The sequence below is a fragment of the Ambystoma mexicanum genome, chromosome 7q, assembly GCF_040938575.1.
Source record: "Ambystoma mexicanum isolate Mex_15411 chromosome 7q, UKY_AmexF1_1, whole genome shotgun sequence".
Lineage (NCBI taxonomy): Eukaryota > Metazoa > Chordata > Amphibia > Caudata > Ambystomatidae > Ambystoma > Ambystoma mexicanum.
This window is the reverse complement of record NC_090941.1, coordinates 560,162,337-560,186,453: the sequence shown is the minus strand read 5'-3', so window position 1 is coordinate 560,186,453 and position 24,117 is coordinate 560,162,337.

Here is a 24,117-nt window from a genome sequence, read left to right as displayed (position 1 = left end):
GAGACTCTTTTACCCTCACTCTTGGGCATGTTTGAAGTGTGTTTTCTTGGTTAAACCTTGTGTTGAATGGGCTATGGGGTCTTTTACTCCATAGGGCCTCATGTATTTTTGTGATGTGGGTTACACAGCACCCTCTGTGCAGTAACCCAGGGGTGTCCTAGGGACTCCCCAACATAGACTCCATACCCTGGGACTGACTACTGTCTCCCAGGGCATGTAAAGTCACCAAAGACTTTACTAGTCTTAAATCCTGAACAGAACCAGTACAAACCATCATATTGTGGACGTACTGGCTGGGGCAATTTGATTGCCCCAGGGTCTGTTAGTCGAAGGGGCACGTCTCCGTCCCCCCTGAACGAGTTTTGGCTGGTGGCAGTGGAAATTACTTTTTATATTCAACCGCGAATATTTTCCTATGGGATTTCCCATTGTTTTAGGCTGACACATTTAATTATTTATTTACGGTAGCCTCAAACATACCGCCGGTTTATATATTTATTATTATAACTCCGGTTGGGATTTTTTGCCAAAACTTGATTCTAAAATGGCGTTGGCGTTCGCCTCTGTAACTCTGACCCAAAGTGGAGCCCTTTGTTCCACTTTTGGCGGGCTTCTCCACAGAAGCCCTCCAAAGTGGTGCCACTCTGTCTGGGGTACTTAGGAGGGGTGGAGGGGGATTTAGGCACCCTGGACTGAGTTACCTTGGTAACTCAAGTCGCACTCCGTCCTGATTGGCCCAAGTGGTGAGCCGGCCGGCTCACCACTTAGCATGTTTGAGTGACAGCTAGGCTGGGTGAATGGGGGTTTGCTGCATAAAAGCAGGGCTTTGGGGACTGGGACTTCAGAAGTCGCCACAGGACCAAGAATCCGACGAGGGAAGAGCTGAGCCGACCTGCTACGACGACACCACCCGGTGGAGCCCTGCTGAACCGTCTCACCACTTTTCCCAACGACCGAGGAGAACTCTTAACGGAGTGGCTCCTTCCCTTGACTGGTGGGGACAACCAGTTTTCACCTTCTTTCCGCTTCTTCGAGGTATCTCGTGGCCGCCTTGCCTGTGCCAAGCACCCCGGCAACCGGAATACCACACTTTTACCGCAACCGCGAAAGTCGGTACAACCCTTTAACCGGAGGACTCCGCGGCTGGTTTCTTCCCGGGCAGTGCAACGACCTTCTTCTTCTGCTCTTCAGCGAGAACTCTTCTTCCCTGACCGACGTCGAGCCTTGCTGCCACTGCCTGGAACAACTGCCACCGCTGGAGGATCCTTCCCGTTTAAGGTACCGTGTTCCGCCTGGCTTCCCTTGCCACCGACTGTACGGGGTAGTTTTAGCCCCCGGCTTTCTAACCTGGGAGTGCCTGGGACACCCTGGCTAAACTTTCTAAGCCTCTCTAAACTCTTTCTGAACTCTTTTGCAAGACTCTGAATCCCTAATAACTGTGTGGTCTTGGGCACATTTTCGCTCTGTCTGCTCTAAGAGTGGGCCCTGCCTAGTGACTTTTGCTCACCTGTGACTTTGTGCTTCTTTGAGCCTACTGAAAGTGTTCTTGACCTTAGAGTGGTGTGTTTATCCTAATTCTGCTCTTTTTCCCTCCCTTCTTTGAACCACTAGAGTGTCATCTAACGTTAAGCACTCACCTCTGTTTGAATTATGTGGTGTTAACCAAGAGTTGTCTAGTTAGGAATAAGGGTTGGGACTGCTTTCCATATAACTGTGTTTGAAGTGTTTTACTATATATTGCTAGAGTGTTTTCAACTTATGTGTTCTTAAAATAAATAACTATATACTTTTGAAACCAAGCTCTGGTCAGTGTTTGCTTGTACTATTGTGTTTGAGTACCTATTGTGTATACTTTGCATACTGCCTAACTCTTCTTGAGGGAAGTCTGACTGCTCAGCCACAGCTACCAGGTAAATCTGGGTGGTGCAGACTGCTACCAAGTGGGTTTACTGCTATACCTGTAGTCTTAAATCTTTTGCAGTGTTCCCTAAGGGAACTGCACAGGTTTCTGCCTAACACTGGTGTACAGCGGTGGGATTTGTATTGAGTATACATTTTGGTGTGCTTTAGATACCTTAGTGCAACTAACCACAAAGCTTAGCACTGTAAAAGTAATCCTCTAACATGTCAGTTATAGAAAGCTATAGTCAAGAGTCCCTTGCAGCCAAAACTGCTGATTGTTTAAGAGTGCTCTGTAAACATAAGGATCTCATGACTAAGGGCAAGAAAATGGAGCTGATTGAAAGATTGTTAGCTAACCAAAGTCTGGGTGATGGTTCAGAGGAACCTACCACCCCAGCAAATGTAGATGACAGTATTGAAATTGACATAGAACCAAATGTTGATGATTTTGAGGAAGAGTCAGAAGAGGAGGGTGAGGCTGTTGTGACTGTCCCCCCTAGGCCTCTACCTGCTCTACCTGCTGTGCCTACTGGGCCTTTACCAGGTCCCACATTTAGTCCTCAGTACTATGAACTAGAGAAAATGAAACTAGAATTGGAGTATAAAAAACTTAATGCTCAAACTGAAAAGGAACTAAGGCTAAGGGAAATGGAGCTCAAGCATGAGCTAGAAATGAAGAAATTGTCTGTTGAGAATGCTTCTCTCTCTGGCTCCTCTAGAAGTTCCAGTCCTAAAAGACCCCGGATGCCTAAAGAATTGGTTGGTATGTATGAGCCTAAGTTGGATGTGTTGGATTGGTTGTCTCTGTTTGAATATAATCATGGGCTCCAGAACATCACAGGAAATGACTTGCTCACCTGGTTGTTCTCTAGGCTTCCCCCTGTTGCAACTGATGTGGTAATGGAGATGGGGGAGGAGGATAAGAAGGACTATGAATGTGTGAAACTAGCTTTGATAGCTAGGTTTGGGAAGACCCCTTCCCAGTATCTTAAGAGGTTTAGGAGCCTCAAAAAGCATGATGGTACCCCTTGGGCTACCTGGGTGAGTGAAGGGTTGAAAAACTTAGAGGGATGGATTAAGGGCTACAAGGTGAACACTTATGAAGGTATGAAGAATTTGTTTATGTTGGAGACTATTTATGATGCCTGCTCTCCTGAGCTCAGACAACACTTGGCTGATTCCAAGGAATTAGATTCCCGGAAACTAGCTAGGGCTGCTGACTTATGGGTTGCCAACCGGGCCACTCACAAGGACTCTGGGGTAACTCAGAAAAAGGATGGGGAGAAACAGCCTAAAAAGGACTCCAAAGAGAATTCTAATACTACAAATTCCAAAGAGGGCCCCAAACAAAACTATAAGGGTAAGCCACAAGGGAAACCAAATCAGGCTAGTGTACCTTCTGGTCCCAGACCAGAAGGAGGTCAGAACAAGCCTCCATTCCAGCGAGCCTTTGGCTCATGCTTTGTTTGTAAGGCTACTGACCATGTGAAAGGAGATCCCAGATGTAAGGGTAAACCTTCAGGGGTCCAGCTTGCCTCCTTAGCCTTCGCTCCAGAAGAGGAAGTACATATGGCAAGTGGAAACTTTCTATTACTGGCTGATGAACCCACTGGAGTCTCAGCTAGTGTTTCTTTAGTCTCTCTGGGGTTGTGGGAACAACAGAACTTAGATGTCTATAACTCTATCCCAGATAATACTAAAGAGTATTATAAGGACAGTGTCCAGGTGAATGGTCAGGAGACTCCTGCCATTAGGGACACTGGAGCCAGCATAACTGTGGTGGATGAATCATTTTTCAAGGCAGAGGATGTTGCTAAGGCACCCAAATGCCTCACCAAGTTAGCTGGTGGGCCTGTGCAGATGTGTCCCCAGTTACCAGTTCTCATCCAATGTAATGATATGGCTGTGAAAATACCTGTCAGTGTACAATGTGAAGTGCCAGGTAGGGTTCTGTTGGGTAATGACCTCAAAGCTCTTGGAGTTGTGTCCCATACCCCCAGACCACCTAGAAAAAGGTTACAGGAGCTCACAAAACCTGCAAGAGAGAAAACCCTGAGAGGGTTATTTCAGGAGATGATGACAGAAATCACTCCTCTCCCACTGGAGCAACTTACTGCAGTAACAACCAGATCAGGAGCAAAGGGGCAACCCAAGACTCCTAGGAAAAAGCCAGCAGCAAGCACTCCAGTGCTTCCAACAAGGACTTCCCCTAGGTTGTCCAAAGTTACACCTGTAACTCCACCTCCAGCTGAGGCTGAGAGGGAGGTACAACCCTGTGTGGTTGAGCTAGACTCTGAGGAAGAGCTAGAAGGAGGCCCAAACCTTATTGGAGATTTTGACCCTGAGGACCATCCTGAGCTGCAGTCTTTACTGGCAGAAGGTGGACCTAGCAGGGCAGCTTTTCGTAAGGGGCAAAGAGAATGTCCAACTCTGGAAGGTCTCTGCCACCAGGCAGCTTCTCAGGCTGATGGGCAAGAGCCTGGGAAGTATAGGTTACACTGGGAAGATGGCCTCTTCTACAGTGAACCAACTGAGTCTGAACCTGGAGACTACAAGCGCCTTGTAGTCCCCCAAGAGAACAGACACAGTTGTTACAACTAGCCCATGAGATACCTTTGGCTGGTCACTTGAGTTTCAAGAAGACCAAGGAAAGGCTCTCTCTCTACTTTTATTGGCCAAAAATGGGGGCTGAAGTAGATAGATATTGTAAGAGCTGCCATACCTGCCAGACTTCTGGTAAGGTTGGTTCCAAGAATGTGGCACCTTTAGTGCCTCTCCCAGTTGTGGGAGTCCCATTTGAGAGGGTAGGGAATGACATTGTTGGTCCCCTTGATCCCCCAACCTCCTCAGGCAACAGGTTTATACTTGTTGTAGTAGACCATGCTACTAGGTACCCTGAGGCAATTCCTATGAGGACTGTTACGGCTCCGGCTGTGGCTAAGGCCCTCCTTGGTATTTTTACCAGGGTTGGGTTTCCTAAGGAAGTAATCTCTGACAGGGGGTCAAACATTATGTCCCACTACATGAAAGCCATGTGGAAAACCTGTGGAGTTACTTACAAGTTCTCAACAGCATACCACCCTCAAACAAACGGGTTGGTTGAAAGGTTTAACAGAACCATGAAGAGCATGATAGGTGCTTTAGAGGAACCCCTTAAAAAGAAGTGGGACCTTCTACTGCCATGCCTTCTCTTTGCTTATAGAGAAGTCCCTCAGGAGGGAGTAGGTTATTCTCCCTTTGAGCTTCTCTATGGCCATCCAGTCAGAGGTCCATTGGCCCTGATCAAGGAGGGATTGGAAGGTGCTCCTCCCCTCAAGCCAGTCAGAGTGACTGACTATGTGATAGGTCTCCGGAGGAGAATGTCACACATGATGGCAGAAGCAAGTGACAACTTGAAAGCTGGTCAAGCTCTGGTCAAACATTGGCATGACCAGAAGGCTAACATGGTTGAGTTTACTCAAGACCAGCTAGTTCTAGTTATGCTCCCAACAAGGCAGAGGGCCTTGCAAGACAAATGGATGGAACCCTTCAAGATTGTGTGAAAACTTGGAGAGGTCAACTATCTGGTGGATCTGGGCAGACCCAGGGAAGCTCCTAGAGTCTTCCACACCAACAGACTAAAAGCATACATCTCCAGACCTGACGTAGGAGCCTTGCTTCTAGCTTCAGCTGCAGAGGAAGAAGAGAGTGAATCTCTCCCTGATCTCCTCAGAGGTGTGCCTTTAGATGAAAAAGTTGAAGGAGTCAATCTCTCTTCAGACCTGACACCGGAGCAACAGGAGGAGTGCAAATCTATGTTAAATCAGTTTGCCTCCCTGTTCTCACTGTCACCAGGCTTGACCCCTTGGGGCCAGCATGATATACTCACTGGTGACTGTCTGCCAGTCAAAAGCAGAGGGTACAGAATGTCAGAACACATCAGAACCCACATCAAAGGAGAGGTCAAGAAGATGCTTGATCTCGGGGTAATAGAGCCCTCTACTAGTCCATGGTCTAGCCCAGTTGTGTTAGTACAAAAGGCAGGATCCAAAGACTTGAGATTCTGTGTGGACTATAGAGCTCTAAATGCAGTCACCAAGACTGATGCCCACCCTTTGCCCAGGATAGATGAGTTGGTGGATAAACTTGGTGCAGCCAAGTACCTCAGCACATTTGACCTTACGTCAGGCTATTGGCAAATAGCCCTGACAGACCATGCCAAGGAGAAAACTGCATTTTCAACCCCAGTTGGCTTGTACCAGTTTAAGGTCATGCCTTTTGGATTAAAAAATGCACCTGCCACATTCCAAAGGATGGTGAACCAAGTTCTGGCTGGGATGGAAGATTTCTGCATGGCATACTTGGATGACATTGCAGTTTTCAGCCACTCCTGGGAGGAACATGTGAACCACCTAGGACATGTGTTGCAGGCTCTTGAACAGGCCCATTTGACAATCAAAGCCAGTAAGTGCCAGATTGGTCAAAGTAAAGTGGTCTACCTTGGACATGAGGTAGGAGGTGGAGAAATAAGGCCCTTGCTCAGCAAGATTGAAGCTGTGCAAAATTGGACAACACCAACTACTCAAACCCAAGTGAGAGCCTTCCTAGGCCTCACTGGGTATTACAGGAATTTCATTGAGAACTATGGGACCATAGCTTCTCCACTGAATGTAATCTCCTCTCCTAAATTCCCTAAAAAGGTAAAATGGAATGAGGAGTGCAATCAGGCCTTTGAAAAACTGAAGAGAGCTCTTTGCCAAGCTCCAGTATTAAGAGCTCCTGACTACCACCAAACTTTCATTGTACAAACTGATGCTTCCAATGTAGGTATAGGTGCAGTTCTAAGCCAACTGGATGAGAAGGGTAGGGAGCACCCCATTTGCTTCATCAGTAGAAAACTGAAGGATCCTGAGACAAGGTGGGCAACAATCGAAAGAGAATGCTTTGCTATTGTGTGGGCACTGAAGAAGTTTAGGCCATACTTGTATGGTTCTACTTTTGTTATTCAGACTGACCACCAACCCTTGAGATGGTTAATGCAAATGAAAGGGGAAAATCCAAAACTATTGAGATGGTCAATCTGCCTGCAAGGGTTTGATTTCACCATTGAGCACAGGTCAGGGTGTCACCATCAAAATGCTGATGGACTCTCTAGGATGTATATCATCGACTAGAGGTATGAGGTTCATCCAGGAGTGGATTAAATCCTCCTGTCCCTTAGTCTGGGGGGGGCGAGTGTTAGGGAGAATTCTCTGTTTAGGCTGAATGTCCCTACCTAGTGAGTCCCCCAGCAGCTTTGCTGGATTTCTGGGGTTTCTTTTTTCTCCTGCCAAGAGTGAGACTCTTTTACCCTCACTCTTGGGCACGTTTTCTTAGTTAAACCTTGTGTTGAATGGGCTATGGGGTCTTTCACTCCATAGGGCCTCATGTATTTTTGTGATGTGTGTTACACAGCACCCTCTGTGCAGTAACCCAGGGGTGTCCTAGGGACTCCCCAACATAGACTCCATACCCTGGGACTGACTACTGTCTCCCAGGGCATGTAAAGTCACCAAAGACTTTACTAGTCTTAAATCCTGAACAGAACCAGTACAAACCATCATATTGTGGACGTACTGGCTGGGGCAATTCGATTGCCCCAGGGACTGTTAGTCGAAGGGGCACGTCTCCGTCCCCCCTGATCGAGTTTTGGCTGGTGGCAGTGGAAACTACTTTTTATATTCAACCGCGAATATTTTCCTATGGGATTTCCCATTGTTTTAGGCTAACACATTTAATTATTTATTTACGGTAGCCTCAAACATACCGCCGGTTTATATATTTATTATTATAACTCCGGTTGGGATTTTTTGCCAAAACTTGATTCTAAAATGGCGTTGGCGTTCGCCTCTGTAACTCTGACCCAAAGTGGAGCCCTTTGTTCCACTTTTGGCGGGCTTCTCCACAGAAGCCCTCCAAAGTGGTGCCACTCTGTCTGGGGTACTTAGGAGGGGTGAAGGGGGATTTAGGCACCCTGGACTGAGTTACCTTGGTAACTCAAGTCGCACTCCGTCCTGATTGGCCCAAGTGGTGAGCCGGCCGGCTCACCACTTAGCATGTTTGAGTGACAGCTAGGCTGGGTGAATGGGGGTTTGCTGCATAAAAGCAGGGCTTTGGGGACTGGGACTTCAGAAGTCGCCACAGGACCAAGAATCCGACGAGGGAAGAGCTGAGCCGACCTGCTACGACGACACCACCCGGTGGAGCCCTGCTGAACCGTCTCACCACTTTTCCCAACGACCGAGGAGAACTCTTAACGGAGTCGCTCCTTCCCTTGACTGGTGGGGACAACCAGTTTTCACCTTCTTTCCGCTTCTTCGAGGTATCTCGTGGCCGCCTTGCCCGTGCCAAGCACCCCGGCAACCGGAATACCACACTTTTACCGCAACCGCGAAAGTCGGTACAACCCTTTAACCGGAGGACTCCGCGGCTGGTTTCTTCCCGGGCAGTGCAACGACCTTCTTCTTCTGCTCTTCAGCGAGAACTCTTCTTCCCTGACCGACGTCGAGCCTTGCTGCCACTGCCTGGAACAACTGCCACCGCTGGAGGATCCTTCCCGTTTAAGGTACCGTGTTCCGCCTGGCTTCCCTTGCCACCGACTGTACGGGGTAGTTTTAGCCCCCGGCTTTCGAACCTGGGAGTGCCTGGGACACCCCGGCTAAACTTTCTAAGCCTCTCTAAACTCTTTCTGAACTCTTTTGCAAGACTCTGAATCCCTAATAACTGTGTGATCTTGGGCACATTTTCGCTCTGTCTGCTCTAAGAGTGGGCCCTGCCTAGTGACTTTTGCTCACCTGTGACTTTGTGCTTCTTTGAGCCTACTGAAAGTGTTCTTGACCTTAGAGTGGTGTGTTTATCCTAACTCTGCTCTTTTTCCCTCCCTTCTTTGAACCACTAGAGTGTCATTTAACGTTAAGCACTCACCTCTGTTTGAATTATGTGGTGTTAACCAAGAGTTGTCTAGTTAGGAATAAGGGTTGGGACTGCTTTCCATATAACTGTGTTTGAAGTGTTTTACTATATATTGCTAGAGTGTTTTCAACTTATGTGTTCTTAAAATAAATAACTATATACTTTTGAAACCAAGCTCTGGTCAGTGTTTGCTTGTACTATTGTGTTTGAGTACCTATTGTGTATACTTTGCATACTGCCTAACTCTTCTTGAGGGAAGTCTGACTGCTCAGCCACAGCTACCAGGTAAATCTGGGTGGTGCAGACTGCTACCAAGTGGGTTTACTGCTATACCTGTAGTCTTAAATCTTTTGCAGTGTTCCCTAAGGGAACTGCACAGGTTTCTGCCTAACACCCTGATTCTGGGCACGGACCAAGTCAGAAAGAAACCCCACTTAGGCAAGGGTTGGGGTCTTCCACTGGTAAGAAAGGTGCATCATGGAACCCGAGGTCCCCAGGGTGTAACCACTCGCTGTCATTTATACATTTTTTAGGGTAGAATAGAGAAAAGAAAATAAAAAATAAAAAATCTATCTCTTTCATGGCTCAAAACTGGTTAAGGCTAGAAGCGGTATTTGAATGAATTATCTCATACCTCTGATGGAGAAGGTCGTGTCTGAATTAACTGTATTTCAATTGATCTTCAAACGTCCTGAGTACGTGTGTGGCATTAAATTCAGCTGTACTCTCTGTAGTGCACGGGCTGGAGGGCCCTAGTTAAAAAACAAAGGGACTGGGTTAGAGTGTTGTTATACACTTTCCAACCTGTTGGCAGAATTTATTTGCAATGTCTTTCAGTATGAGCGACAATGATTAATAAGGGTTCGAAAATTACCTAAGAACAGCGTGCAGAATCGTAAATGCCTCACTGTTACAGCACGCCTTCGCAGTGACCGCGAGTGAATGCAGCCGCAGATATGTTCAGCGTCCTGAATGCTGAGTCATGACAGTCAGGCGCGAACACCGCTGTAGCTTCTATAGGTGTGTCACGCAAGTCTGGTGCTCAATTGGCTGAAAATAGACTGGGGCAGCACTTCCTGGTTGATTCTGTATGAACGCACTGTGATTGGTGCATTAAGGAGTCTGTTTGTGAATGCCGTGGAGGTGTGTCCTTGCACTGCGCTCGATCGCTCGATTGCTCGATTGCTGGTGTTGTTAAGAAGGAAGTTATGCAAACTTTCCCAGTAAACGTGGGTAGTGGCACCCAACTTCAAATATTGCACCATTACATCAAGCCCAGTATATTATTATGCCGGAATGTTAAAGCAGAAGGTAAGTATTGGCAATTTCAGAGTCGTGTTCCCACTTGGAAAGTGTATAACAACACTTAACTGAATTGAATCTTGCCTGCATTCCTCTGTGGTGGTACAAATTAAAATATCATCTAAGTACTGTCTCACTGCACTCTTGAGTTCAATATTGCCTAAGTCCATCTGTAGGACTCTATTAAAGATTGAGGAGACACTACCCTTGGGGCAAATGGGTATGTTTCAGTCTAGTTTGGCAAAACATAAAGGAGGTCAAGTCTTGTGAGTCCTTGTGCAATGGGATCGAGAAAAATGCATTTTTCAAATCGATCACTGTAAAATATCGAACTTCTACTGGGATACTGCATAGTATCGTCGCCAGGTTAGGAACTAGAGGAAACTCTGCATCTACAATCTGATTAATGGGTCTCATATCTTGTATGAATCTCCACGACCCTCCTTTCAATTTTTTAATCGGATACACAGCGGTATTACATGGCGATTCTGATGGCACCAGAATACCTTGTTTCATCAGTGCTAAGATGGTCTTAAATATACCCTCATCAGGCTCTCGAGACATGGGGTACTGTCTTGCTCGAGGTAAAATTGCCTCTGGCTTCAGTTTTATTTTGACCTCCACTATTCCTTTCAACAGAACCACGTCATAGGGGCCTTTTGTCCAAAGAACACTTTTTGAAGTCTTCCTGAAAATATGTTCGGCACTGCCACATTATTGCCATTTGCTGTGGGATTTCCCTTTTCTCTATTCTTATCCAGTATGTGATACTCATAAAGAATACTATCTCATTGTCTGTTTGGTCGTTCCCAAACATGTCACCATCAGTGATGTCAGTCAATCTATACCCCTCTTCGAGAGATATTACTGTTCTCCATGGTCTGCCCTCATCCTCCATTCTTTCGAGCATTGCCATTTCCCTTGGCACAATGGCTGCTTTTAATTCTATAGGGATCGTCTGTCCCCCCTCTTCGTCCATAGGTATTTGTGGCCTAAACAAAAACTAATCAGGTATTCTCACACTTTTTCCCCCTAAGCCATGTAGCCATGTCAGTAGAATGCTCACCCCATACAAGAAAACATCTGGCTCTACAGGAATGCCCCGCAGAGCCACTTGCCCTGTGAACGCTAGTATAAACTCACCCATGTTTAAGTAGTGTATTCCTGGAGTGGAACGCAATATCCCTTGGTCAGTGAATGAAATCGTCATGTTAACTTTTGTCATCAAATCTCTTCCCAAAATGTTAACTGGTGTCTGTCGCAAATATAGCAAAGAAACAGACATGTCACATTCTCCTATAGAGACTGGTAATTCATCAGTAAAAGGAACTTGACTTGTAGCTCCAGAGAACCCTTGAGCATTCATGGCAATTCCCTACACTGGATATGTTCCCTCTCGTTTGCATGAGCGAATAGCCTCAGTGTTTACTAGAAAAGAAAAAGATTTGCCTCCTATCGTGACATCGACCCTTGGTTCCCCCTGGTGGTCTGGTGTCACAGATAGTACTGAACACATCAAGTCACCCTGTGAGCTGCTGTATTGTGGGTATAGGCATATTCCCATTTCTGTGAAAGGATTCCCTACTACCACAGTGGAACCAACTATTCTGGGTATCAGCACCTGTCCTGTGTTTGCATATTGTTGTGTCTGCATGGGAGCTTGTTGCAACTGCCCTTGCAGTGGATTCATTTGCACTCGCTCTGGTTGTTGTACCTGCTGTACTCTCAGTGCTTGTGTCTGATACAATGTCTGATACAATGTCTGATCTTGGACATACCCTTCCCTAGTTGGTGTACTATATGGTGGAGGAAAAGCTGTCCCCCCTCTTCAAAACTGGCCATTCTGTACATTCCATTGACTCCCACATACACGTGCAATGTGCCCCATCATCCCACAATTCCAACATACTCGAGGTGCTCGCCTCACATGCCCTCCTTGGTTTAACCCTCTGTGCGTATTCTGATTCTCATTCTGTGCATTCTGAAACCCACCTTGATTATTTTGGAATCCACCCCTTGCTATAGCCCATACCCCTGCCATGTGGCACAAACCCATATCCACCTTGATCTATCAGGCGCTGAGTGTTTGCCTGTGGTGCATCTACGATTTTCTGCATTTCCAATCCTTCTCCACTTGTCAATAACGCCCCTTCAAAGACATGCTTTGACAATTTCTCCTAAACTAATTTGGCTTCCTTGATTTTCTAGCCTCATCTTTCTTCTCCTTTTCCTCTTGTAAGAACTGACAGTGATGCACTATTGTCAATTGTATCTCAGACCATGGTTTTGCTTCTATTCCCACCTCTTTCTTCATCTGCCTCTGTACTGGCTCAGGCAATCCCTGACATAAAATGTGGTAAAATAATGCCACCGTTTTTCCCATGAATGTAAGCAGTAGGGTCTTCATCTTCCTTCATTTTACGTGTCATAATTGCACCCATATCTGATGTGTCAGAAAACTGTACCCTGAGAGCCCTCCAAACATCTGCTCTACAATTGTTAAACAATGCTCTGTCATGTGCTGTGTTTTGTGCTGTCACACTTCAATACTCTGCTCTTCTCCAAATATCATCAGCTCTCTACACAAGAATAGCTGCCAGGAGACCCTTAATGTCTCCTATGGCCAATGTATTTCCTCCTGTCATTTTCTCTAGCTCGTATATCCATTTCCCAGCACCCGAAGTCAAACTTGGGAGCTTACATCTTAAATTATCCTTATCCATCTGTGGCCATGGACTATACTGTGACCTTGCTCCCCCTTTTTCCAATAAGGGAAACTGTGTAAACTCCAATCCGCAGTCGGCTCCCATCTTCAGCCTATCCATGGCAGGGATGATCGTGCCTGACCATCTCCTTGATGGTAGCGATCTTAATCTGCTCACATATGGTGATTCTCTCTTCTCACTACACGATCGTCCTCAGGGATGCTCTGGATATGGTATGGGATCTGGTGTTCTATCCATAGGTTGTTCCAAATCCGACCATCTCACTTCTTTTTCTATATACAGGCTTTCTTCAGAGGTGCATGCGCTCCTCCTACCTACCTCGAGGATGGACTCTCTGTCCTCGTCTGACATTTCTTGTCCCCAAGAAGTACCACTACTCTCTCCTTCAACCTGATCTAAGTTCAGTGTACTTAAGGACAATGCCCTATGCCCAAGACAGAACGGATTTTCTTCTTCACTTTGTAGCTGAAATACTAGGGATTGATCCCTCCTTTCTCGACTTCCATAGTTGCTACCTTCCTTTAATTCTTGATAGGCCTTATCAATCCTATCTCCGATGCTTCCTATATCAAAGTCTTCTTCTTCCGTTACTATTCTAGATGCCTCTAACATTGCTTCTTTTATCGGAAGGAACTCTTCTGTTCCATCCCATCGTATTGCTAGACTTGGCCCTACTGGCTTCTTTCAAATAAAGCTAGACTCAATATCTTGCTGCCTCCTTCCTCGTTCTAGCTATTCATCTAATTTCCTTCATTTTCTCGCCTCTCTTCTAATTGTGTCTTCCTCTTGCTTTCGTTCTTCTCTCCTTACTCCTGCCCTCCTTTCTTGTCCTCTCCTCGCCTGTGTATTCTTTTGTCCCTTAACTTCTGCGCTTCCTCCTCTTCTCTCTTCCTGTCTCTTCTATCACTGTCTTCTATCGCTCTCTGCGTATTGTCATACCTCCTTTGCTCTTCTGCCCTATCTTCCTTTTTCTCTTTTTCCTCCTGATACATTTGCTCTCGTCGCTCCCTGATCTTTCTTTTATGCTCATCTTCTTTCAGTCTTTTCTCCCGTTCTTTATCCCTTTTATCTTGTTCGTCCTGGTCTTCCCTTTTCCTAACTTCCTCGATGCTTTTCCCATCTAGTTTAAGTAATATCTGTCCTCCCATCCATTCGTTCTGCATGAGCGTTACCTTGTCAGCTTTATGCTTCTCTCCCTTCCATCTCTTGATTTCTCTTTCTATTTATGTCTACACATTCGACCGCTCACTCTTTTCTTCGCTGTCTTGTATATTCTTAAAGATCTCTTCTTTTCTCTTATTCTCCTCTGGACTATCGTCACTGCTATAAGCGGGTGGTTGTATATCGGATCACTATACCCCGCCGCCTCTTTCAGTTCCCTCAAAGGATACACCCCCATTTCGTCCATACCAGTGCCTTTCTCTTCAGGTCTGGTAAGGGCAGCACCTTCCTCCTTACACTGGCTAAGCATCCACTCCTCAGGTGGAAGGGTCCTCTCTCTCTTCCTGGTACATTTTCCAAAGCTCTAGAATAGCTAACCTTTTCTCAAATGTTTTCCCTGTGTATTCAGCGTGCAAGTATGTGGTCATGTGTTGCAGTACTGATATTAACAGCGATCCCCCTTGTGGCCACAGCATGAACATGCCTTTCACCCATTCCGCACTATACTGTTTGAGCTTGGGCATGTGCTTGGGCAATGTTTTGCATAAGTGCAGAAGAGGAGTGTCTACCATGGCGACAAGTCTTAATTGACTGTTTTGAATATGTTTTAGTAGCGACAAATATTTGAATATGTTTTAGTTGGACAACATTTCATATATATTGGCATAATGCTACAATGCTACAGATGCCTACGGTCGAGATTATTTCAGACCGGTAGCATAGATGAGCTAAGAATTTGCATTTTTTATACTTACGGATTTGCACAATATAGGAATGATGCAAATTTTCACACTGTTGACAAAACCTTTTATGAACAATGGATTGTTTACAATGACATTTTATAAAATAAAAGTATAGTAAATAATAAAGAATATATTTCTAAATGAATTATTGTTGAGCACTTACCTGTCACATTCCTTTACCTCTATCTGAGCCCAAATTGAATTTGATTAATATAGTTTTGGTTCTGTGAGGCATCACATTTTGTGGTTTATTATTATTGCCTGCGATGAAGGGGATACCCATCCATTGGTTCTAGAAAGTAAATTATTTGCCACACATATCCTTCATGAATTGGAGGACTGTTCACTTACATAAGGATGATTGTCTAAATATCAGATGGGCATTAGAAAAGGTGTGGGCACCTCTTTGAATGTTTTTATTACAGATGTCCTTTCACACTTGTCCTGGACAAAAGACGTGCTGCCCTCTTTGCATAGCCTATAAAGACTTGTTACCTGTGTGTTGATATGGTGAATTGTTTGAGATTATGGGATAAAATGAGGATTTGGCATATACCAGAGGGTCTCCTAGAGATACAGATATATCTGCACACTGACACAAAAATTAGAGGAAGACTGGATCAATAGGGGGCCTTTTCTAAAGACATCCCCACATATAAAGACCTTCAACAGGGTTGTGTCTTGACCCCGTTTATTCATTGTTTACGTCTCTGACATGGGTGATCCACTCTCTAAGGCAGTATTTATCTCCCTAAGCATGAGGCATTTTAAATTCAGTTGGTTAAACTATGCTGATGATGTGATTATATTGGACCACACCCGGCTGGGTTTCCAACGCTTACTTGATTCTTTTCACAAATTCACAACTTCAAATGATCTTTTGATAAACCCGGGGAAAACTAAAGTGGTAAGATGCTCTTCAGTTAATACAAAAAATATGGGTTTGTGTGGAAAATAGATAACACTCCATCAACTATAGTTAAAGCCCTTACACGTCTGGGCTTTCACTTGAGAGATAGTCCCAGCAGAAAGGCAGTATTCACAGACTTTTTTTTACCAGAGTGACCTCTCTTAGTTTGCAAATGAAACCAATTAACTCAAGATGTTGTATATTTTCTCAAAGAGAAAGGTTATCCTATCTCTTATATATGGGTCTGAAACTAACCATCTAATTGACAAAATAGACCTAAACAAAATTGAAGGCTATATGTGGAGAAGATCGTTGGTATTTCTAAACTGTGTGCCGATTTCTATAATCAGATATAAACTGAGTCCGGTATCATTGAAAGGATTGTATCTTTGGAAGATGATACAATTTTATAGACACACCAGCAGTAGATAGAAATGATGACACTGATCCTGTAGGTCGCTGTTCCGATTTACTTATCACTTGATGTGCTTTGCACCCTGAAGTAAACTGCACTGTGAATGGGTTTGTGTGGCTGGCTGACATACCCCAGAGCAGATGTTGGGGGGGAGGGGAGAGTTGATGTGCTGCTGCATACTGACACCTTATGTGCTCTCTCCCCACCTGTCGCCTCACTCTGGTGTGGTGAAGTTCGTTGCAGTGCATTGCGGTGCAAATATCTTGGAACCATGCATCCTAGGGCGTGGACCTTGAGTTTTGTTCCTCGTGTCAAGACCTGTCCTTTCACAACCACATGGATGTTTCACCGATTTCAGGCAACTGTCTCATGTGTGAAGGTGCTGAAATCCGAGGAAAGGGGTGGGCTGTCCAAATGTCATGTAACAAGTAATGTCCGGAGGGTTCTAACAATTAACTATGCAATATTTGGTGCAGATTTGTGAAACAGTGTGGAATTGTATAAAGAACAGTGCTTCGCCAAGCCACAAATCCACAAACCAATTTTGAATTTTTCTGAAATCCAGGGAAAGGGGTGGGGTGTCCAAATGTCATGTGTCCAGTAATGTCTGGAGGGTCCTAACAGGCATCTATGCAACATTTGGTGCAGATTGATTAAACAGTATGGAATTCTATGAGTAACAAGGCTTTGCCACAAACCCACAAACAAATGTTGACTTTTGCTGAAATCTGGGGAAAGAGGTGGGGTGTCTAAATGTCATGTAGCCAGTAATGTCTGGAGGGTCCTAACAGGCAACTATGCACAATTTGGTGCAGATTGGTTAAACAGTGTGGAATTGCATAAGGAACAATGTCAAATAAACCCAGGCTGGTGGGTACAGCTGTTCTCTTTGGCAACCAAAAAATACAAAAATTACTATGTAAGTTTTGAAAATAGGTTTGCAAAAAATCACATAGAAGGAACGGTATGTCCATTGAGTTTCAAATACTGGGTCTCAGTAAGGTCGCAGGTCACTGGATGGATGGGCAGCCAGGGAGTCCGTCATAAATAGTCAAACAGGATGAGAAAAAACTCCAGGACAGAGCGCCCAATCAAAAGGGTTTTATTAAATTAAATGTTTCTCAAGCTGTGTAGCCCTTAATGTGACACGTGTTTAGGCCCAAACGGCCTTCCTCAAGTCAGGGCTAAATACATTCCTACCACAAAATACAAATACCAAACGTTGTGTGTGAGTGTACACAAAAAGTTATTGATCAATCAGACATGATAGCGTAACACAAAACAAAAAACGGTATCCAATACCAAGCCAACCATACAAATTAGACCATGAAAATCACATAAAACCATTGTCGTGATTGCATGTTCATACATAAAAGCAAACAGCACAACGAAAAACCAATTTGTAATGTGCACCAGACAGAAAGAAAGGGGTTTGCAATGGGAGGGATACAAAGGGATTTGTGAGACAATAGATAATGAATATGTCCCCAAAAAATACATCCATGAATGAAACAATAAATGCAAAACAATACAAAATAAAATGTCAGCCACGGTACAAGCAGAAGGGTAGTGTAGAGAAAGCACACACCCGAAAACACAAGACAAGAAAAAGAGAGAGAGAGATATCTCATTAGTATTTTTAAACTCACACAGTCTCATTATTTGACATCAATGTCTCATACTGTAGGGCTTACCCTTTCCGGAAGTTAGGCTAGTCATCACCATATGGTCCTGGGTCTGATCCCAAAGATTACAGAGCTGTTGTTGTAATAGTTAACATAGGGCAACCATTAAGCATTTGTCCTCCAAAAAATAGATACGTGTCTAACCACGTTAATGTTTCAAATATTAGATTAGTTAATTTCAAGTCTCTCAATAAGTATCACATAACTGTATATATATAGGTATATATATATATATACAAAAACGTGCAGTCCGTAGGACGTGCTAAGCCCACCCTTACTTGACATCTTGTTCATTAAGTCTGTGCGATAAACTATCAGCCCAAAAGCAGATTTGTGTATAAACAAGGTTATATTTCCAATATTAGATCAATTAATTTCAACTCTCTCAATCAAAAACACAAAAACTTTCTGTATATATGTATATATATGAAAGAGCAAGGCCCGTGAGGATGTGCTAAGCCCTCCCTTCCTTGGCATCTTGTTCGTATAAACTGTGCGGAAAACTATCACCCCAAGAAGTAGGCTTAAGGTTGAATAACCTAACTGAAGTCGAGTTATGTTGTCAAGGGCTGCCGGCGCTGCTTCGATCGTTCGTGCTTATACATAGAAGTTCTGTACTGCTAACAAAGGATACCATACAAGAGCTACCGTGCCGAAGAGAAACCATGACAAAGTAGAAAATTGCTTGCAAGCCGAGAGAAGAGCGCACTCACCAGGTCATTCGCGTTGGCCGAACCGATAAGCGTAATGCGAGGTGGGCGCCATCTTGCGATTATTTGTTTACTAGTTCCCAAGGTGACGCGTTGGTTATTCCGTCTGCGGCATGCTGTTGCTAAGCAACGGAAATCCAGAGTTAAATTAAGAAAAACAAGGTAAACAACGTTGTGAAAATGCTGTAAACGGCTAATCCAAACTAACGTACAGAAACTCTGTGCGGTTGAACTAAAATAAGGGTGCGTAATCGAAAATGCTGGCGATAAATCCGGCATCAAAAAATGAGTAGATGCCGAACAATATAAAACTTATACGGATCATTACCCATGTCATTTCTCCCATGTTTGGGAGTCAAATACAAATACATAGCATATTGGACTTGTAAATTATTTTCTGTAACTTGATGGGAACAAATAAGAAGATTGTTATACATTTACTAGTACGTTACGAATTGTGTGATGAATTGTTATTGGTTTCGCTAGTCATAACACGCGCTCATGGGTAGTCCTACATTTACCCTTAAAACAGATACATAGGCGGTTTACCGTATCTCGGGGAAATCAAAATAGACAAATTTGATGCATTCTCTTGCAACTTACAACTCCTGAATTATTATCTATTTAACATCTAGCACAAGTGTAAAGGCATTAGGTGCATCCCACATTGTATATATGTGTTAAGGTTCTGGATACCTTACCATCAGGTACATGCACATACGAAAAAGTTCATAATTAAAAATTCTATTGTACTGTTCCAATCTGATAATTAACCTTCTTATCTATTGATCTGTTCAGAGATTGGCGTCCACATACTTGCTCATAAATATCTCACAGAAATGATGCCATTTCCGTATCGAAGTTTAAACCTAACATGGTTGTGTTGAAGTAACAAATAAGTCTCGCCTCTGCTTGCCGAAGCGCAAGAACTCTGTCCCCTCCTCGTTTATTCATTTGTACCTGTTGGAGTCCTACAAATTTAATTGATGTTTTATCCTCACATTGGTGGTTTTTCTGCCAATGTACCGAGAGGGGTAGAGTCTGGTCCTGGCTCCAATTTTACTTAGATGTTCACGGATCCTAGTCCTTAATTTTCTCTTGGTGCTACCAATATAATATTTGTTACACATACAGATTATCACATATATTACACATTTTAATCTGCAATTTAAGTTTTGTTTGATCTTAAACTGTTTACCATTAGGACCCATAAGATCTTTAGTTTTGTACCCTGCATAGGGACACATAGAACAAAAACCACATTTACGAAAGCAAGGTACATTATCACTAAGCCAGGTTTGGGTGTTCTCCTTCTGTACATCTGGTAATAATGATGGGCAGATAATGTTTTTTAGCGTATTGGCCTTCTTAAAAATAATTCTTGGTCTTTCATCGAGATATTCTTTAAGGTGGTCATCCAAAAGTAGTAAATGCCAATGCTTTAGTAAAGTCTTCTTTATTAAGTGATGGTCTTTGTTGAACTGAGTAATGAACATGAGATTCATTTTCTTGTCCATCGGTGAACTTTTAGCCATTAGTGTATCATTTTGTTGAAGATTTCTTGTTTTTTCAAATGCTTTCAGTACATATTTATTAGGGTATCCTCTTTTATTGAATCTATTCCTTAGAAATGTGCACTCTTGTTGGAACTTGGAATCATCCTTATAGTTTCTCCTTGCTCGGATATATCCACCCAGAAGAATGTTATGAATTGTAGAAAGTTGATGACAGCTTTGTGCGTGCAATATTGAATTGACTTCCGTCGGTTTACGAAATGTCCATGTTTCTAAGTGGTCATTTGCTGCATGTATGGTCAGGTCCAGAAAATTAATTAGGTTACAGTTCTGTTCCCCAGTAATTCAATTTCATAGGGATTCACGTTTAGCCTGTTGGTAAATTCGCAAAAAGAAGCTTCAGATCCTTCCCAGATTAAAAAAAGTCATCAATATATCTGGTCCAAAGTTTAACTTTCTCCTGGAATTCTGGGTCTTGGTATACTGTGTGTTCTTCTAACATTCCCATAAATATATTAGCTTGGGCAGGGGCATATTTGGTCCCCATTGCCACCCCTTTACATTGTTGATACAAACAGTCCTCAAATGTGAACAAATTAGACTCTAGGGTTATCTGTAGCATTTCCTTCAACATATCTATTTGGAAATAGTAGGACGTGGAGTCATTTCTTAAAGTGTAATCAATCGAGGCCAATGCCCATTTATGCTGGATCAACGTATATAGCGCCTTAACATCCAATGTTGCCAGCAAAAAGGAATCTTGCCAGACAAATGATTGTAGTTTGCAAATCAGACTATAGGAGTCTTGTTCACCGATGGACAAGAAAATGAATCTCATGTTCATTACTCAGTTCAACAAAGACCATCAATTAAAAAAGAAGACTTTACTAACATTGGCATTTACTTCTTTTGGGTGAACACCTTAAAGAATATCTTGATGAAAGACCAAGAATTATTTTTAAGAAGGCCAATACGCTGAAAAACATTATCTGTCCATCATTGTTACCAGAATTACAGAAGAACACCCAAACCTGGCTTAGTGATAATGTACCTTGCTTTCGTAAATGTGGTTTTTGTTCTATGTGTCCCAATGCAGGGGACAAAACTAAAGATCTTATGGGTCCTAATGGTAAACAGTTTAAGATCAAACAAAACTTAAATTGCAGGTCAAAATTTGTAATATATGTGATAATCTGTATGTGTAACAAATTTTATATTGGTAGCACTAAGAGAGAATTAAGGACTAGGATCCGTGAACATCTGAGTAAGATTGGAAGCCAGGACCAGACTCTAACCCTCTCGGTACATTGGCAGAAAAACCCCCAATGTGAGGATAAAACATCAATTAAATTTGTAGGACTCCAACAGGTACACATGAATAAACGAGGAGGGGACAGAGTGTAACGCTCACCTGATTCTCGCAGAGGCGCCGGTCTTGACTGGGCGACTACCGTATCTTCAAAGGTGATGTGTAGCACCCGGTTGGCTCTTTGGGCTGGACCCCTGTGCACTGTATGCCTGACGTGTAGAGTAAGATGTCTGCAGATAGAAAAGATGGGGTTAATGAACTGGGGTTATTGGGGTGTCCCTATCTCTTTCCTCTTCTCCTCTCCTGTAGACCCCCAAAGGTTAACGCTCTCACCTTAGGTAAGTGAATGCTGAGCTCTCCATCTGCCTCGGGGCAGGGTGCTGTAACCAGTTTCTTCACTGGATAGGTAGCGCAGGCCTCTTGACTTCAGAGGACTGCTGTCCGTCGTTTACTGCACGAGCGGTAAATTTCGTGTCATTCAAATGTCTTTAAAGTCTTTAGTAATGATGTCTCTTGTTTTGCAGGGTTCCGGCGATGGCGGATGACGGGCTGAAGTGAGTTGAAGATGGAGCCCGTGTGATGAATAGAAGCGCCTGGAAGCACGTAAGTAAGCGCTTGTTGCCTGCTTCACTATGCGCTCTAACTGTCTTTTTATTTTGCAGGTACGAGTTCGGAGCGGCTGCAGGGTGCCGGAATACCCACTGGATTAGATGTGGAAAGGAGTAATGGCACGTGAGTATTAAAGTTCCCCAATGTCTTTAAACGCACCTTGTTTTGTCTTTCAGATGCGGGATGCAGCGCCGAAGGCCTCCGGAGCGTGCGAAGAGTTGGTAAACTTTTGTCTTTCAGATGCCGGAATGCAGTGTGAAGACCTCCGGAGCGCACGAAGAGTAGGTAAGCCTTTGCCTTTCAGATGCCGGAATGCTAACCTGTTCTTTCTTGTCTTTATAGGTGTTGCTGAAGACTGGATTCAGGATGGTAAGCCTTTGCCTTTCAGATGCCGGAATGCTAACCTGTTCTTTCTTGTCTTTATAGGTGTTGCTGAAGACTGGATTCAGGATGGTAAGCCTTTTTCCTTAGGCCCAGGACCGGATGCAGAAGACACGATGAGCGTTCTGCTGCAGAGGTTGCAGAATAACGCAAAGCAAGATTCATCCACCGAGTGTGGTTTAAATAGCCTCCTGTAGTGCTTAGGTGTCTCCTTCCACAGCCACGCCTAAGTAAGAAAAGAGTTCCTGGTAAGAAAAGAGTTCCTGCCTTCCAGAAGAGTTCCAGTGTTCTGAATCTAGGGAGTGGCTCCAGCCCCACCCAACAGGAAAAGTAGTTCCAAACAGAAGAGGATCAGAGGCTCAACTGGCAGGCAAGTAAGCAGCATGGTCCGCTGAAGGTAAGTCCACCCAAGCATTATGAGCCCGGCGCTTCCAGCGCTGGGACTGGGCATATTTATGAGCCTGGTGCCACTGGCGCCAGGACTGGGTCCAAAAGGTCCCAATTGGGACTGGGTGGCACTCGGAACCTGGGTTATGGATCTGCTTCCAAGGGAGTTGGGAAAACCCTGACCTTTTGGAAGCAGAGATCATGACAGTACCCCCCTCAAGGCCCCTCCCAAACCTGGCTTCTCCGGGGGTTTTGGCTTGTCAGGAAATGTTCGGTGAAATCTTTTGATTAGGCGAGGAGCGTGGACATATTCAGCAGGTTCCCAGGATCTCTCTTGGGGGCCGTAGCCTTTCCAGTCAATTAGGTAGAATAGTTTAGATTTGGAGATCTTGGAGTCCAGAATGCTTTTGACTTCAAACTCGAGTTCTCCATCCACTAGGATAGGTTTTGGAGATTTGGTTAGTCGGGTTTGAGGTTGCACGGGTTTTAATAGAGAGACGTGGAAGACCGGATGTATCTTCATGTGCGGGGGCAAGTCCAACTTGACCGCTACTGGGTTTACTATGGTAGTGATGGAATAGGGACCAAGGTATCTTGGGTTGAATGTGCGTGGCCCTTTTAGAGATAGATATTTGGTGGATAACCAGACTTGATCCCCTACTTGATAGTGAGGGGCTTCCTTCCGATGTTGATCTGCTCCTTTCTTGTATTGTTCTTTAGCCCTTTGAAGGTGAGAAACAGCTTCCTTAAAGGCTTGGGTGATTGTAGAATGCAGGTAGTCTACTGCTGGTGTTTCAAGATCTTGGAGGGGATCCAACTCCGAGGTTCGAGGGTGACTGCCGTACAAAAGAAAAAACGGGGTTTTCCCAGTTCCCGAATGGACAGAGTTATTGTAGGCATACTCGGCTATCCAAAGGATATCTTTCCAAGTTTTTTCAGTTTGTTGCAGCATGCAGCGTAAATACTGTTCCAGAGTTTGATTGGTCCTCTCGGTTTGTCCGTCAGTCTGAGGGTGGTGACTGGTCGATAGTCTCACATCAATTTGAGCCGACCGACAGCAACTTCGCCAAAAATGAGAAATAAATTGACTACCTCGATCCGAAATTAGAACCGAAGGAAAACCGTGCAGTCGGACGATGTTTTCGAGAAATTCTCGGGCCAGAGTTGCTGCTGTTGGCAAGCCTTTGAGCGGAATGAAATGCGCCATCTTGGAGAATAAGTCCACGATTACTAGAATCGTATTGTATCCGGAGCATGGAGGTAGATCGGTGATGAAGTCCATAGAAAGCGTATGCCAAGGGCGAGGTGGGATGTCAATAGGGCGTAAGAGGCCTGCTGGTCTTTCCTTTTGACTCTTGTTTTGGGCGCATACTCCACAGGACATTATAAAGTCTCTGATATCTTTTTTCCAAGACGGCCACCAGAAGTAGCGC